The following is an 18,501-nucleotide window of genomic DNA, read 5'->3' on the forward strand; positions in this document are numbered from 1 at the left end:
CACTCAGGGTGTCTCTTTCCCTCTTCCCACCCTCTCCCTCCCTTTCTTACAGTTGCAAAACTGTCTATGACTTTGTAGATAAAGGCTACTCTCCTATACAAGGACTTGAAGGCATGGTCTAGCCTCTGCCCACATTACTACCAACATCGAAAGGAGAGCTTCCTTTTCTTGTCTTTCTTATCAGGCTTCCTTCACACCCTCCAATTTCCTAAGCTTCTCCACTTAGATTGTCCCCGATTTCTGAAGCCTCCTGGTGAGTAAACTCCTTCAAGCTAGGCTTCACTTCCAGATATACAACATAGGTTTTGAGAAGGCAAAACAACCAAAGATCAAATTGCCAACATCCGTTAGATCATGGGGAAAGCAAGGGAATTCCAGAATAACATCTAATTCTGTGTCATTGACTATGCTAAGCCCTCTGACTGCGTGGCTCACAACAAACTACAGAAAATTCTCAAACAGAGGGCAGTACCAGACGACTCGACCTGTCTCCTGAGAAACCAGTATGCGGGTCAAGAAGCAACCATTAGAACCAGAGTTGGAACAAATGACTGTTTCATAATTGGGGAAGGAGTACAACAACGCTGTATATTGTCATGCTGCTTATTTAACTTATATGCAGAGTACAGCCCGCCAAATGCCAGACTGGATGACTCACAAGCTGGAATCAAGATCGATATTTCTCAGATACACAGATGATACCACACAGCTCAGATACACAGATGATACCACTCTGATGGCAGAAAGTGAAGAGCAACTAAAAACCTTTTGATAAGGTTCAAAAGAGGAGAGTGAAAAAACTGGCTTAAAACTCAACTATTGAAACACTAAAATCATGGCATCTGGTTCTATCCCTTCATGGCAAATAGAAGGGGGTTAAGTGGAAGCAGTCCATCCTAAAGGAGATCAGTCCTGAATATTCATAGGAAGGACTGATGCTGGAGCTGAAACTCCAATACTTTGGCCACCTGATGCGAAGAACTGACTCATTTGAAAAGACCCTGATGTTGGGAAAGATTGAGGGCAGGAGGAGAGGGGGACAACAGAGGATCAGATGGTTGGGTGGCATCACCGACTCAAAGGACATGAGTTTGGGTGAACTCCAGGAGCTGGTGATGGACAGGGAGGCCTGGCGTGCCGCGGTTCATCGTGTCACAAGGAGTCGGACATGACTGAGCGACTGAACTGCACTGAAGAGGAAGCAGTGACAGATCTCATTTTCCTGGGCTCCAAAATCATTGCAGATGGTGATTGCAGCCATGAAATTCAAAGACACTTGCTCCTTGGAAGGAAAGCTATGACAAACCTAGCTTGCATGCATTCTCAGGCACTTCAGTAGTGTCCGGCTCTTTACGACCCCACGGACCGAGGCCCACCAGGCTCCTCGGTCCATGGGATTGTCCAGACGAGAATACTGGAGTGGGTTGCCATACTCCTCCAGGGGATCTTCCTGACCCAGGGGTTGAACCCATATCTCCTGCGTGTGCTGCCTTACAGACAGATTCTTTACCACTGAGCCCCCAGGGAAGCCCATGACAAACCTAGACAACATATTAAAAAGCAGAGACATCACTTTGCTGACAAAGGTCTGTAGAGTCAAAACTACGGGTTTTCCAGTAGTGATGTACAGATGTGTGAGTTAGATCATTAAGAAGGCTGAGTGCCAAAGAATTGATGCTTTCGAATTGTGGTGCTAGAGATGAGCCTTGAGAATCCCTTGGACAGCAAGGAGAACAAACCCGCCAACCCTAAAGGAAATGAACTCTGAATATTCACTGGCAGAACTGATGCTGAAGCTGCAATATTTTGGCCACCTGATGCGAAAACCTGACTCATTGGAAAAGATCCTGATGCAAAAGGATCGAAGGCAGGAGGAGAAGGGAGCGACAGAGGGTGAGATGATTAGATAGCATCACCAACGCAATGGACATTAATTTGATCAAACTCAGGGAGAGAGTGTAAGGACAGAGGAGCCTGGCTTGCTGCAGGCCATGGAGTTGTAAATAGTCAGACATGACTGACTGAACAACCACCACCACCTCCACCTTACCTTTCAGCTTCCCTAAGCTGGCACTGCCCCACTCTCCGCAGGGCTAAGAAGCTTTCTGTGTCTGTCAGTGGTAAAGGCTGAGACTTATGTCTTCACACACTCAGTGCCCCCTGCTTAGGGCTGATGGTGGGTCCTTAGAATGCTCATCACTTCCTCCCAGAGCTCAGACCAGGGAGCCTTCTCATGACAGTAATGCAGCACCCTACCCTGGTACAGAATTGGGAGTTGGAGCTGTTTACCCCCCCTCAATGTGTTTTCTCCCTTTACATTCATTTGCACATTTCTTCTTGAGTCACCGAATCCAACTCTGCTCATCCCCACCTGGTCACTGTAACAAGCTGCACCTGCATCTCTATCAGGGCGGGTGCATGCACCCCCTGCACTATGTATTTTCTTTCTCCTTTCCCTTCAGAATCTCTAGACTCCCAGACACCACCCTCAAAAGGGGCAGTGATGACGGGGAGATTTTTACTCTCTTCCACAGCCTGGGTCAAAGCACAACTGTGTTATATATAACCTCTTTCACTCCTAGAATGAACCTTATCTTTTAGCTTTCCTCCTGCTTCTTGGCCACCCCACTCACTGTTTTTGCCCCTCCTTAGGTCCATTCCCTGTGTTTCTCCGTTGCACTTTTCTGTGTCTGTCTGGTCCACCAGTGTGATATTCCCATCATCCACCTCACATCACTGGTCTTGTTATTTCAAGCATTGCACATACATCCTGAAACATGCTAGTAAGCAATGTGTGTGTACTAAATGAAGGAATATTTTTAATGACTGACAGGAAAAGCATCTCCTCCATGTAGGAGTCAGTATATAGCTGTCGTATTTGTAGCACTGTACATAAAGCCTTGTGTCTTGTTCCAGACACTGTAGGGGTCGTCATGCCCTGGTGACCTTGCATGTCCCCACTTAGGCTACGTAGGCAAGGCTAAGTTGCAGGCTGACTTGAATCTTGGCAGAGAACCTACTATTGCTCTTGCAGCAAGGGAAGATAAGCAGCCTGATGAAGAGCTGCTATGAGGCCATTTCTCACCTGCCTCCTTATCCAGCTGGAGGTGACACAAAGTTGCTACTCATCCACCCCTGGTTTCAGTTGAACATAGGATGGTCTCCGTAGCCCCAGCTGAGAGTACAGCCGTGGACTACAGAGCTGCTCAGTGCCATAGGGCACAACTGCGGGCTCCTTCCTGGCAGAGACCCACCACCTGTAGTGCCTGTTACTGAGGCCTTCCAATTCAGTGTCAGACCGTGGGACTAGGGACAAGGCAACTGACACCAGGGTCATATTGCTTCTGCACTGTCTCTAAGTCAGAATCTGAATCCATTCGGGGTCATTGCCTCCTTACTGCCCAAGCCCGGAGAAGGTGGCAAGCCTAACTAACAGCTGCAGTGGTACACTTGTGGCCCTGTAGCTCCTGCAGGGTTACTTAGGGACTGGCTGCCTGACTACGTGACAGAGTCTGGCATTGAGTTGTGTGATATTGCGTGACCAGAATATTGGCTTATTTTGTCATCACACATAGCAAGGAGCACAGTTTTCACCACATACTACGACTTAGGATAGCCTTGTCAGTCTTCATTAACAAACCCACCATAGAATGGATGCCCTATCTGATGCCAGCTATTGAATCAATATATTTATTTAGGCAAAATATGTTTCTGAAGTGCAATTCATTTTAAAAGTGAACCTTATAGTCCACTTGAAATTCAAAATCTATATCACTTGTGAGAGAATTGTAACTGTAAAGGTAAATGTTTAAATGAAAAAATGGAGTAAAGTAAACCATATCCATTTGCAATGTATTGCCTAATTCACGTTATCTTGTTTATTCTTCATAACAAATATTTAGTGTAAACTTGTAATTTCCATTTTAGAAATGGGGAAACAGATCCAAAGGATGGAAATACCTTTCTCACCTTCACACAGTACGTGTCAGAGCAAGTACTGATACTCTCAGTTATGCCACGTGCTGTGCTTAGTGGCTCAGTCGTGTCCGACTCTTTGCCACCCCATGGACCGTAGCCCGTCAGGCACCTCTATCCATGGGGATTCTTCAGGCAAGAATACTGGAGTGGGTTGCTGTGGCCTCCTCCAGGGGATGTTCCCAATGCAGGGATCGAACCCAGGTCTCCAGCACTGCAGGCGGATTCTTTACCATCTGAGCCACCAGGGAAGCCCAGTTATGTCATGTCATAGCCAATTAAGGAGACAGAGCAGATAAGACTCAAGTCATTTTGGCTCACAAAGTTCCCCTCATTCCTTTCCGTTTTCTTCTAGCTAGGATCTAATCTTGTCAGGCAGCTGCATGACCTAGGGGCTTTTTCACATACTTTTTGGTAAGATGGGATACTCTAACTTAAGTCTCATGGTAGAATTTAACCTCCCATTTTCAGTCCTTTTGGACCTGGATTTTCATACCTCTGTAAGGGCACAACAGCTGCTATTTATAATCCTGTTATTCGCCAAGCAGAGTGAATTCTGAATAAGTCCTTTGTTGCACAAATATGTATTTTTTGGTGCGTCAGGATGCAGATGGGGGCTCAGAGATGTAAGCGTTTTGTTATTGTTAATAGTAAGGATATAAGGGAGGAATTAGATAGCTGGAGGACTTCCCTGTAGCTCAAACAGTAAAGAATCTGCAGGAGACCAGGGTTCGATCCCTGGGCTGGGGAGATCCTCTGGAGAAGGGAATGGCAATCCACTCCAGTATTCTTGCCTGGAGAATTCCATGCACAGAGAAGCCTGGCCCGCTACAATTCATGGGGCTGCAAAGAGTCGGACATGGCTGAGTGATTCACACACACACACACAGACATACACAGACAACTGGAGGGCTTCTGAGAACTGGTGACTATCAAGCCAATGGACGACGTCATGGAGAAAAAAAGATGTTTGTGGCTGTTCTCTCCCTGCACCCAAAAAAACTTGGAAGGCAAGTCAGAAACGTGTGAAAGATACGCTGTGCCATTTGCCATGGACATTGACAGCAGTTTTTGTCCTGTCTCCCTACAACTTTTAACAATGGCTTTGGCATTCCATTTCTCTACAGGACACAGAAATATATTAAGTTTTAAAAAATATTTCTCTGTCAATGATTTCATCAGGGACACCATATGAGATTTGGGTGGCACGTTTTGTAAATCCATTTATTCAAGAGAAGGCTTTTATGAATTTTTTATGTGTGGGTATATATATGTATATATATGCATTAATATGTAGATTACACCTAAAGCATATGTTATGACCAAATTTTTTTAACCCTAGAAGTGCAAGGGTGGTTTAAACGTATAAGGTTACCAATGCAATTCACCACATTAATAGAAAAATGGAGGGAAAACAATTCTATGATCACAATTGATGCAGTATACGGGTTTGATGAAAATTAATCTATATTCAAGACAGTAAACTAGGAACAGAATTGAACTTACTCTGACAAAGTATATCTACAAAAAAGCAACGTAAACAGGTTGAAATGGAGAAGATTTTTCATTTCCTGTTGGGGAAAATGCCGATTATCACCTGCTTTACTCAAGACTATTCTGGCCAGGTTTGTTCAACGCTGCAAAATGAGGAAAGGTTTAAGGTTTAAGCCAGTAGAAATTGTTGATATTCAAATCTAATAGCATATTTTGAAAAGCAAAAACAATCTGGATCTAAATTTGTGGAATTAATATGCATTTTTAGAGGAACTGTTGGACAGAAATCAATATACCAACATTCTATCTCTACATACATCCTCAGCTAGACAATAAAAATCACAAACCATGAATTTTCAATAACATTAAATACCCGGGGATAAATTTAACAAAACATATGCCAGTAGAAGACGAAACTTTATTGACAGAACTTTAACAGTCAAATACACAACAGAAGAACAGCATAGATGGTTTCAGTTTCTCTTCTTTCAAGCAAATGGTTGCCCTTCACCTATAATATGAATATTAAAAAGTTACTTAGCACAACTTTATTTCGATGACAGGAGAGGTATACAAAGTTCACTGCAGTTGTAGTTTTATAAAATGGACTAAAACAAGAACACTAAGGGTGACCCTTTGGCTTACCTGCAGTTAATCCTCTCTAGAGATTTTATAGACTTTTCAAGCACATTACCAGTATTTTTAAAAACACACTACTCTTCCTAGTTATACAAGAAAATAAGGACACTGAGTTCAGAACAAATGAAATCAATGGAACCTATCAGAAGGTAGTTTTCAGTAGAAGGCAAAACTGTGTACACATTCCGTAAAATATCTAACAACAAAAAACACCCTAAGGAAAACAAAATACACAAAAACTGAAACAAAAAATCCCCAAAAAGTATCATTTAAATGCATTGGTTTGAAATAATATTCCGAATATAGGATAGCTAAACAGTTGTTATCTTTGTTACTGCTTAAGTGAAGTAAAGAAAAAGGCCAGTATTACATTTGTTTCTTCTCTACTATGAAAAAGTGGAGAAATTTGCATTTGTTCTAATTTATGCCTGATATGGTTGTTTTAAGTTGGTTAAACATTTGTCCCCCTTTTTACTTGTGGCCCTCATGTAATTCTAAATGTTTCTTTTCACCCTGGAAAGCATTCCAGTTGGTATAATAAGTTATATGGTGACACTAATTTTAAGTCATTACGATCACTGGCGACATGGGGACATCAAAATGTGAAGCAGAAATAGGACTGTTTCTCACAGCCACAGCAAAAATGAAAGAAAAAAAGGAGAGGAGAGAAGAAAAGGGAGAGCAAGAGGGAGTACGAGTGAGAGAGAAAAGCAGGCTGGAAGAGAGAAGGAAAATCTGGAGAAGCAGAGTTTTTTGTTTCTAAATGATAATGGCTTTTGAGAGAAAACTCTGACCAATTTCAAAAGTTCATCCACTGTATGTGTGATGTTTAGTTATTTAGTTACTGTGGGGTATGTTAAATAGTATTTGTTTTTCCACCCTATTAGCCATTTCCTCAATATGCTGAAAATATTTGAGTTCCAGATTATACTCAGTTTTAATTCTGTAATATAATGTTAGTGTCTTGTTCTTATTTCTAATTACGTATACTTGGGCTTTGCCCATTTTCTTCACGATTATGTAAACTGAGAGGAATGGACTGGCAGTTTGAGGTTGGCAGATACAAACTATTATATTCAGAATGAATCAACAACAAGGTCCTACTATATAGCACAGGGAACTAATGTCCAATCTCCTGTGAGAAATCCCAACAGAAAAGAATATTTAAAAATGTGTGTGTGTATATAAATATATATATATTAACAAATTATGTAAACTAGCATTGTCTTTATTTATTAGTTGAGTTTATTTTCCTCTTCCTAATAATTTATACCTGTCTTTTATTAAGTATCTTTTTCTTTATCCCTTAGGTTTACTCTGTTGCTCTTTTATTTACCTTTTATGTTGGATGTAGGACTTTATATTTATGTTCCTTGTAATTTATGTATTTTCTTTTTAAATACCACACATATTGAGGGCTAAGATTTTTCTATGAGAACATTTTAATCATGTCCTGTAGTTACTTGAAAGTAGTCTGAAAGTTGTATTTTCATCTAATTGTCGTAATGGAATGGGGAAAAAAATGTAAAGTGAAAATATTTAGAAGGCCAATACACAGTAAATTCTTCCCTAACTAGAAAGTTCTTTCTTTAAAATCAGAACTGTGCAACTCACTGTCAGCAATTTGGAAAACACGTATGTGAAAGATACTAAGTTGATTATGCGGGAAGAACTAGAGTTACAATCTTTGGCCTTCAAAAGTGTTTAAACTCATGTATCAAAGAGGCAAAATAACATACTTGATATGGTTAGAGACGATTATATCATGAGGCTCAGATTTTTATTAGTTCTTTAAGAGTGAGACTGGGGTGTATGGCAAAATCATCATAGTATTATAAAGTAATGATCCTCCAATTAAAATAAGCAACCTCCCCCGCCCCAAAAAAAAGACCAAACGTGGGGGCAGTTAGTGTGCTTAGCATAGGTATCTTACTCACACCTGTCTTGAATATCACTGACTAAATGCACTCTCTCAACTAGATTAGCCACAGAAACAGGAAACTAGACTATCTTTTGCCATTTTATGATTCAGTCATTTCAAGGTTCACTGGGCAAAGGATTTAAAATGCAACTAGTTTTTTAAGAGCTAGAGAATTCAGAATTTGAGAGAATTTAACAAACATCAAGCAGAATGTTGGCTCATTTTCTTTTTTTTAAAAATTAATTAATTGATTTCAATTGGAGGCTAATTACAATATTGTGGTGGTTTCTGACATACACTGACATGAATCAGCCACAGGTGTACATGTGTCCCCCATCAGAAAATGAAATCTCAATTCCCCTGTTATAATTTGATTCATGATTATATTTTATGATAAATACATCATAAAAAACAGAGTATTCTTCTATGCATCAGAGAATGCAAAAGTTAGCATTGAAAACTCAGCATTTTAGTGTATCTGTTCTGAATTCACAACTTATATGAGGAAAGGTGAGTTTAGAAGTTAAGGGATTTCACAGAATCACACACATTATGCTAAAGCTGGTACTGGAACCTACTTGGATGCCTAAGCATATCTCATATAAACTGATATTGATTACAAATGCATTCCATATTTGCTACAAGCAGAAATTATAAAAGAACCTGAAAATCATTAGCTGTTGCTTCAAGTACCTATATTCAAGAGAAGAAAATGGTTTCCTATTTCAATTCGATATGGCTTTGATTCTCTCTGTTTCTTTATTTGAAAGTCTGTAAGTCAGGCACTCAGGCATCTGGGGTCTGAACAATCTTTCAACAAATATGTGAACTCTATTATTAAAATAACAGTAATGTTCCCTCTATATTAGTAAAGATATACTATTCTGAAAAACAGAAACAACAAATTATTTTCTGAATGGATGACATACCTGCTTCTGGCATTTCAACAGGCTCTATATTGGATGCAAACTCCTCCCTGACATCGGGACCATCTCCACCTTCACCCCCAGTCTTTGCCACAGACAATTCCTGGAGATCAGCTTCCAGGCCAGAATCTTTTTTGAAAAAAATGCATCAATTCAGCTGTAAAGCATACACTATAAACAAGGGAATGATGATATTCATTCCCTCGGTGTTATGAATTAAAAGCCTTAGGTTATTATGCTAAAAATGTGATGAATAAGAACCTCAGGAGCATTATTCCGGGAATGTTTTGCTGAAGAAAAAGGAACGCAGAATTTTCCGGAATGTTATTACCATTTTCCTTTTCCAGGGTTGTCCTCACACAACTTAGTTGCCCGCCTCTCTCTGTCTTAAAAACAAGGGAAAAGTTGAGCAACCACACTAACCTGCAACCTATACTCTCCTCAGATTTTTAGGAATTGTCTGAAGTCTTTTTCTAATGTTTCCTTTCCTCCTCTTATTGGTTATGTCTTAAGGCATGATGCACAAATACACTTTACCTTCAGAGGCATCCTTCTCCTCCTCTTCATCACGATTCACTGGATCCTCTTCCTGGACCTCCTCCTTTCGAGGTATGATATCCTGAATCTCAGCTGGTGGTTCCTCTTGTTCACGTTGCTCAACACTGGGCTGCTGGTCCTAGTAGAGTGTGCATGCAAATAAAAACGTTTTGTTGTTAATACATCTAACAGCATAAATATACATAATACATAGATATATCTGATCCTAAGTAAACCTAACAACATTTTCCCAACACAATTCTATGTACTTACTTTTAATAAAGTTACTCTTCCCACAGAGAAGAGTTAGCTCCCATAAGAGTTACCCAGAAAGACTTTGGAAGTTATTTAAATCTATGTTGGGATGGAAGTATGCAGTCTGTTGTTAATAAGCAGGAGGAGGAAGTCACTTGGCACATTTCCAGGGAGTTTAACAGGATACTCATCCGGGCAATGCCAGACTGTAATATATCTGGGTCAATGTTCCTTCCTAAGACAAACTGTCACCCTTTATCAGCATGGAAGACCTTTATCACTGCATCTGTACTACTTAACATCATTTTCTCAAAAATAAACTTGTGCTAATAGAAAACATCAAATGGTAAGGTACTCACAACCACAGGTTCATCCAGCTGGGAGGAATCTTGATCTCTAGGTCCCACTGTTGACGCCACTTGCCCACTCATATTTCTCCCTGAAAGTAGAATATTGTGATTTAGAAAATGTATTTAAGAGTACAGCTATATTTCATCACTTTTATGACCATATGTTGACTTTTTTTTTAATGTGAAAATACATTCGAAAGAAAACTGGTTATGTATGAGTGTACATGCATTTCAATTACACCAAATACAGTCACTTGCAAAGCCATTTGTGTCTTTCCTAAGCTGGCAGAGAAACCACCTTAAGATACACAGGAAGGCTGAATTTTCGTGAGGAAGCTTGATTTCACACCAGAATTCTCCATCATGAAGATATTTAGTGAAATGCTGCTAGGAATTTAAACACTCAGGACTATTGCTCTTGTCACACTCCTATTCACCAGACCTATTTTTCCCAACGCCCTTGGAATTCAGTTGGAACACGAAGAAAGCCTCAGTCTTTACAGCCTGACTATGGCGATTTTCTCAGTGTCTGTGACCGAGGTGAGGCTGCATACAGAGCAACCGGTCCACTTCTCTCTTGGCACCTTACCACAAACCTCGTGATACAGTTACAACCCCACTGCGGTCCGGTTTCTAGGCTTTTCCTTAATCGCCCACCCCGCCCCCTGCCCAGGTCCCACTGCCGGCCCCAGATTCTGTGCTCTGTCGTTAGTTCCAGGGCCCCAATGAACCAGATATCTCAAATAGCACCCCCAAGTCTCCCCCTACCATCATCATAACCCCCTGCCCTCCCCTGCCCACTGCCCTTCCTCTCCGGCCACCAGGGCAAGAACTATGGCGTCGTGACACTTGTGAGGAGAAAGATGGCTACATTGAAGGCCTTCTGCCTCAAAGGCCCCAGATCGCTCTGCCCGACCCGCCCAAAACTCGCTGGCTCCCCCTCACACACACGCACACTTAAACTCCAGACAGGACACATTTGTGAACCTACCTGGTGAGTCTCAAGTAGTGAGAAAGAACCGGGACTGAATAAACAGGCCCGTCTCAGGCCCAACGCTCCTCACAGAATGCTCAGGAACGCGTATGCGCAACAAGGGGCATGCGCAGCAAGGGGTGCGCGCGCGCACACGAACACACTGCGCATGCTCCCTGCGTTGGGCGTGTGCAGTGCCGGTTGAGGTTTTCCCGCCATTGAGGCAGAGTCCTGGAACCGCAGGGTCTTTGGAGGATGAGAAATGGGCTTGAGGAATATATTTTTTTTCTTTCCAGTGCAGTCTTTCTTATGCATCCACAAACTGTGGTGATAGGTAGTCCCAGGTTACCCTTAGTGGAGAATGTGTCTCTGAAAGACAGTCATGACAGAAATCGATATTACGTTTTGTAATATCTATTTTTATACATGCTTTGATAAACCAATTCCTCCTCTGCTTTTGGGTTTTCCGTCATACTCCCAATGGCTTTACTCACTTCCATGGAATAAGTACATAAACAGATACCTCTGTTTCCAATTTTTTCTTGGGGCACTGCACATTTAAATCTCTGAACTGGTAACTAGTTTCTCTGAATATACCTCTGGTTCCTATACAGTATTGTTCTTTCAGCTTCGGACTTTACTTTCAGCACCAGGCACATCCACAGCTGGGTGTTGTTTCCACTTTGGCTTAGCCTTTTCATTCCTTCTGTAGCTATTTCTTCACTCTTCTCCAGTAGCACATTCTTCTTATTCTATATAGCAGGAATTTTCCTACTTACTAGGAGTTTTAATTTTCCCAGTTTTACCCAAGAGAAAGGAAAGCATGTTCACACTAGGATCTTTACTCAAATATTCTATTCATGTACTCCTAATAGCCAAAACTAGAAACAGCCCAACTATTCAACAACTGGTATATAGATGAAAGAAAAACAAAAGAGTATACTCGTACAGAAGAACACGACACAGTCATTTAAAAAGGAACGACTAAGGCATGTAACAGCAAGGATGCATCTCAGCTGTGCCAAGGAGAGATGTCAGACACAGAAAGCTATGTATTATATCATTTCATGTCAATGGATTTCTGGAAAAGCACAACTAGAGGCAGAGAACTATATCTGTGGTTGCCAGGGTATAGGAGTGCAGGAAGGAGTCTGAATGCAAATCGCCCAGGGGAGCATTTTCAAACCAATGGGACGATTTCTACGTTTTCCTTGACGTAGTATTTACACAATGGTATGCATATGTCGAAAGTCGACAAACGGTAATGCTTTAAAGCATTCACTTCTACTGTATATAAACTATATCTCAATACTTCACTTTTTTAAAAAGGAAAAGGATCGCTTTAGTATCTAAATACTGGTTATTGTATCCATCTAGACCTTGAGCTCATAAACATGAAAATCTTATTTGGAATTCTTCCCAGACCTGGCCAACTTCCAGGATTCCCCATGACGTCTTTGTACCCTTATGACAGGACACAGAAACCTGGTCTTAACCAGGATTACAGTTCCATCCCCTTCACCTCAAGTCAATATCCTTGCTGAGTTCTGTCCGTTTTACTTCAAAAATGTCTAATGCATCTACTTTTTCCAATGTCCACCACATCTGCTCTAGTCCAAAGCCCCCCTCCATTTACTTGTCAACCCCCTTCTAATGGGTCTCTCACATCCACTCAGGCTGCCTGTCGCCCACTCACCGCCCTCTCCCTCCCTCTCTTACAGTTGCAGAACTGTTCATGACTTTCTAGGTAAAGGCTACTGCCCTACACAAGAACTTAGAGGTATGGTCTAGCCCTTGCCCCGCTTGCTAACAACATGGAAAGTAAAGAATCCTCTTCTTCTCTCTCTTATGGGGCTTCATTCCTACCCTCCAATTCCTCAAGCTTAGATTGTCCCATATTTCTGAAGCCTCTGGTTAGTAAACTCCTTCAAGCTAGGCTTCAACAGTATATGGAATGAGAACTTGCAGATATACAAGCTGCTTTTGAAGAGGCAGAGGAACAAGAGATCAAATGGCAAACTTCATTAGATCATGGGGAAAGCAAGGGAATTCCAGAAACACATCTACTTCTGCTTCATTGACTAGACTACCTCAAGGCCTCTGACTGTGTGGATCACAACAAACTGGAAAATTCTCAGAGATGGGAGTACCAGACTAGCTGACCTGTCTCCTGAGAAACTGGTATGAGGGTTAAGAAGCAACAGTTAGAATAAAACACGGAACAACGGACTGCTTCAAAATTGGGAAAGGAGTAAGACAAGGTTGTATAGTGTCACTCTGCTTACTCAACTTACATGCAGAGCACATCATGGGAAATGCTGGGCTGGATGACTCACAAGCTGGAATCAAGGTTGCTGGCAGAAATATCAACAAGCTCAGATGTGCAGATCATACCACTTCAATGGCAGAAACTGAAGACGAACTAAAGAACCTCTTGATGAGGGTGAAAGAGGAGAGTGAAAAGGCTGGCTTAAAACTCAACATTCAAAAATATAAGATTGTGGCATCCAGTTCTATCGTTTCACGGAAAACAGAAGGGGGGGAAGTGGATGCACGGACAGATTTAATTTTGGAGGCTCCAAAATCACCGTGGATGGTGATTGCTGCCATGAAATTAAGACACTTGATCCTTGGAAGAACAGCTATGACAAAGCTAGTATGCATGTATGCTCATTGCTTCAGTCGTGTCTGACTCTTTACGACCCCATGGACTGTAGCCTGCCAGGTGCCTCTGTCCATGGCATTCTCCAGGCAAGAATACTTTAGTGGATTGCCATGCCCTCCTCCCATGGGGCATGGCAGGGCATCTTCCCAACCCAGGGGTGAAACCCATGTCTCCTGCATCCCGTGCATTGCAGGGTGATTCTTTTTTTTTTTTTTTTAAACACTTTATTTATTTTTTAATTGAGGGATCATTGCTTTACAGAATTTTGTTGTTTTCTGTCAAGCATAAACAAGAATCAGCCATAGGTACACCCATGCAGGCGAGTTCCTTACCACTGAGCCACCAAGGAAGCCCATGTCAAACCTGGACAGCGTAGTATAAAGCAGAGACACCACTTTGCCTACAAAGGTCCATAGAGTCAAAACTATGGCTTTTCCAGTAGTGATGTACAGATGTGTGAGTTCGATCATTAAGAAGGCTGAGTGACAAAGAATTGACGCTTTCAGTTTGTGGTGCTGGAGAAGACACTAGACAATCCCTCGGACAGCAAGGATATCAAAACAGCCAACCCTAAAGGAAACCAACTGAATATTCACTGGCAGGACCGATGCTGAAGCTGAATCTCTAATACTTTGGCCACCTGATGGGAAGAGCTGACTCACAGGAAAAGACCCTGATGTTGGTGATCAGGATGGGAAGCGTAAAGCAGGTTAGGCCCTGGTGACTGCTGAACAGGTTTTACAAGCACAATCTCTCCCCCAGGGAACCAGTGCTCAGTTAGCGGAACTTTTGGCTCTGAACCGAGCTCTAGAGTTAAGCAAAGGGCAGCAAGCAAATATCTACACTGATTCTAAGTATGCTTATTTGACTTTACACGCTCATGCTGCAATATGGAAAGAACGAGAGTTTAAAAGGGCAACAAGAGAACATATTAAGCATTTTAGAGAGATCCAGAGACTTTTAACGAATATATATTGTCCTAAAGAATTAGCTGTTATGCATTGCAAAGGGCACAGCAGGGATGGGAGTAAAGTAGCTGAAGGTAATCAGCTGGGTGACTGTCAAGCCAAAAAAGCTGCACTTTAGGAAACCCCTTCACTGCAGATACCTTTGATCTGGACACGTCCTGTGGAACAGGAAAACCCACAATATACTGAGGAAGAATTTAAAAGATATGAGAAAAGAGGAGCAAAGGTTACCTATAAAGGATGGCTACAGGCCGAGGATGGACGATTAATAATTCCTGAAAATACTCAATGGAAATTTCTTAAGCGTTTACATCAGAGTTTTCGTTGAGGTGTAGAGAGTACTTCAGGTCAGTTCAGTTCAGTTCAGGCACTCAGTCGTGTCTGACTCTTTGCCACCCCATGCATTGCAGCATGCCAGGCCTTGCTGTCCAGCACCAACTACCGGAGTTTACCCAAACTCATGTCCATCGAGTCGCTGATGCCATCCAGCCATCTCATCCTCTGTCGTCCTCTTCTCCTCCTGCCCCCAATCCCTCCCAGCATCAGGGTCTTTTCCAATGAGTCAACTCTCCACATGAGGTGGCCAAAGGATTGGAGTTTTGCTTCAACATCAGTCCTTCCGATGAACACCCAAGACTGATCTCCTTTAGATGGATTGGTGGGATCTCCTTGCAGTTCAAGGGACTCTCAAGAGTCTTCTCCAACAACACAGTTCATAAGCATCAATTCTTCAGCGCTTAGCTTTCTTCACAGTCCAACTCTCACATGCATACATGACCACTGGAAAAACCATAGCCTTGAGTAGACAGACCTATGTTGGCAAAGTAATGTCTCGGCTTTTGAATATGCTATCTAAGTTGGTCATAACTGTTCTTCCAAGGATAAAGCGTCTCTTACTTTTGAAAGATTGTTGCTGAAGGAAAAGATGCTGGGATTCTTGGCCTCCAGAGGAGAAGAATTCAATCCGTGGCCAGAGACAAGGCTTGATCACTCAGAGCTTTTGTGTAATAAAGTTTTGTTAAGCTATAAAGGAGATAGAAAAAGCATCTGGCATAGGCATCTGAAGGGGGCAGAAAGAGTACCCCCCTGCTAGAAGAGAATGGGAAAGACTAGAGATCTCTTCAAGACAATTAGAGATACCAAGGGAACATTTCATGCAAAGATGGGCTCGATAAAAGACAGAAAAGGTATAGACCTAACAGAAGCAGAAGATATTAAGAAGAGGTGGCAAGAATACACAGAAGAACTGTACAAAAAAGATCTTGACGACCCAGATAATCACGATGGTGTGATCACTCATCTAGAGTCAGACATCCTGGAATGTGAAGTCAAGTGGGCCTTAGAAAGCATCACTAGGAACAAAGCTAGTGGAGGTGATGGAATTCCAGTGGAGCTGTTTCAAATCCTGAAAGATGATGCTGTGAAAGTGCTGCACTCAATATGCCAGCACATTTGGAAAACTCAGCAGTGGCCACAGGACTGGAAAAGGTCCGTTTTCATTCCAATCCCAAAGAAAGGCATTGCCAAAGAATGCTCAAACTACCGTACAATTGCACTCATCTCACATGTTAGTAAAGTAATGCTCAAAATTCTCAAAGCCAGGCTTCAGCAATACATGAACCGTGAACTTCCTGATGTTCAAGCTGGTTTTAGAAAAGGCAGAGGAAGCAGAGATCAAATTGCCCACATCTGCTGGATCATGGAAAAAGCAAGAGAGTTCCAGAAAAACATCTATTTCTGCTTTTTTGACTATGCCAGAGCCTTTGACTGTGTGGATCACAATAAACTGTGGAAAATTCTGAAAGAGATGGGAATACCAGACCACCTGACCTGCCTCTTGAGAAATCTGTATGCAGGTCAGGAAGCAACAGTTAGAACTGGACATGGAACAACAGACTGGTTCCAAATAGGAAAAGGAGTACATGAGGCTGTATATTGTCACCCTGCCTATTTAACTTATATGCAGAGTACATCCTGAGAAATGCTGGACTGGAAGAAACACAAGCTGGAATCAAGATTGCTGGGAGAAATATCAATAACCTCAGATATGCAGATGACACCACCCTTATGGCAGAAAGTGGAGAGGGACTAAAAAGCCTCTTGATGACAGTGAAAGAGGAGAGTCAAAAAGTTGGCATAAAGCTCAACATTCAGAAAATGAAGATCATGGCATCCGGTCCCATCACTTCACGGGAAATAGATGGGGAAACAGTGGAAACAGTGTCAGACTTTATTTTGGGGGGCTCCAAAATCACTGCAGATGGTGACTGCATCCATGAAATTAAAAGACGCTTACTCCTTGGAAGGAAAGTTATGACCAACTTAGACAGCATATTCAAAAGCAGAGCCATTACTTTGCCGACTGAGGTCCATCTAGTCAAGGCTACGGTTTTTCCTGTGGTCATGTATGGATGTGAGAGTTGGACTGTGAAGAATGCTGAGCGCCGAAGAATTGGTGCTTTTGAACTGTGGTGTTGGAGAAGACTCTTGAGAATCCCTTGGAGTGCAAGGAGATCCAACCAATCCACTCTGAAGGAGATCAGCCCTGGGATTTCTTTAGAAGGAATGATGCTAAAGCTGAAACTCCAGTACTTTGGCCACCTCATGCGAAGAGTTGATGGACGTGAGTCTGAGTGAATTCCAGGAGATGGTGATGGGCAGGGAAGCCTGGCGTGCTGCGATTCATGGGGTCGCGAGTCGGACACGGCTGAGTGACTGAACTGAACTGAACTGAACTGAACTGAACTGAACTGAGCAGTCTGTTAATGAAAGAAAGGAAAGTCTTAAAACTCAGAATGGCAACAGGCCCGTCATTCATAAGATGTATTTTGGGATAATCTTGGCACCAGAGGATTCATCCCTGGCCAGAGAAACCATTGACTTGAATCTTATAGAGGGGCAGATTACCATACAAACAGTTTCATTTCCATAGATTAGGGGAACAATGTCTGAGTATAACAGACTGGTTTGTGAAGTAGGTTCTGAGCCATTAGGCGGAAGGGACTTGAAGACAGAGTTTGGGGTAATTGCACAGTACACTAACATAGCTTAAGACAAACATTTCCACGAGAAAAATGCATTGGTTAACTCAAGGTTTGAAGATAGTTAACTTGAGGTGAAACCAGGTGTCATTATGGCAACCCAGTGTTTTCAAAGAAACCTCCTTTAAAATTTGTAATCTTTTGTTGCTGCTGCCAAGTCGCTTCAGTCGTGTCCAACTCTGTCCGACCCCAGAGATGGCAGCCCACCAGGTTCCTCTGTCCCTAGGATTCTCCAGGCAAGAACACTGGAGTGGGTTGCCATTTCCTTCTCCAATGCATGAAAGGGAAAAGTGCAAGCGAAGTCGTTCAGTGGTGTCCGACTCTTAGCGACCGCATGGACTGCAGCCTGCCAGGCTCCTCCGCCCATGGGATTTTCCAGGCAAGAGTACTGGAGTGGGTTGCCATTGCCTTCTCCATTGAAATTTGTATCCGTTCAGCTCATTTCAGTCACTCAGTCGTGTCCGACTCTTTGCAACCCCATGAATCGCAGCACGCCAGGCCTCCCTGTCCATCTCCAACTCCTGGAGTTCACTCAGACTCACGTCCATCGAGTCAGTGATGCCATCCAGCCATCTCATCCTCTGTCGTCCCCTTCACCTCCTGCCCCCAGTCCCTCCCAGCATCAGAGTCTTTTCCAATGAGTCAACTCTTTGCATGAGGTGGCCAAAGTACTGGAGTTTCAGCTTGAGCATCATTCCTTCCAAAGAAATCCCAGGGCTGATCTCCTTCAGAATGGACTGGTTGGATCTCCTTGCAT

The sequence above is a fragment of the Budorcas taxicolor genome, chromosome X (assembly GCF_023091745.1).
Source record: "Budorcas taxicolor isolate Tak-1 chromosome X, Takin1.1, whole genome shotgun sequence".
NCBI classification, from domain to species: Eukaryota; Metazoa; Chordata; class Mammalia; order Artiodactyla; family Bovidae; genus Budorcas; species Budorcas taxicolor.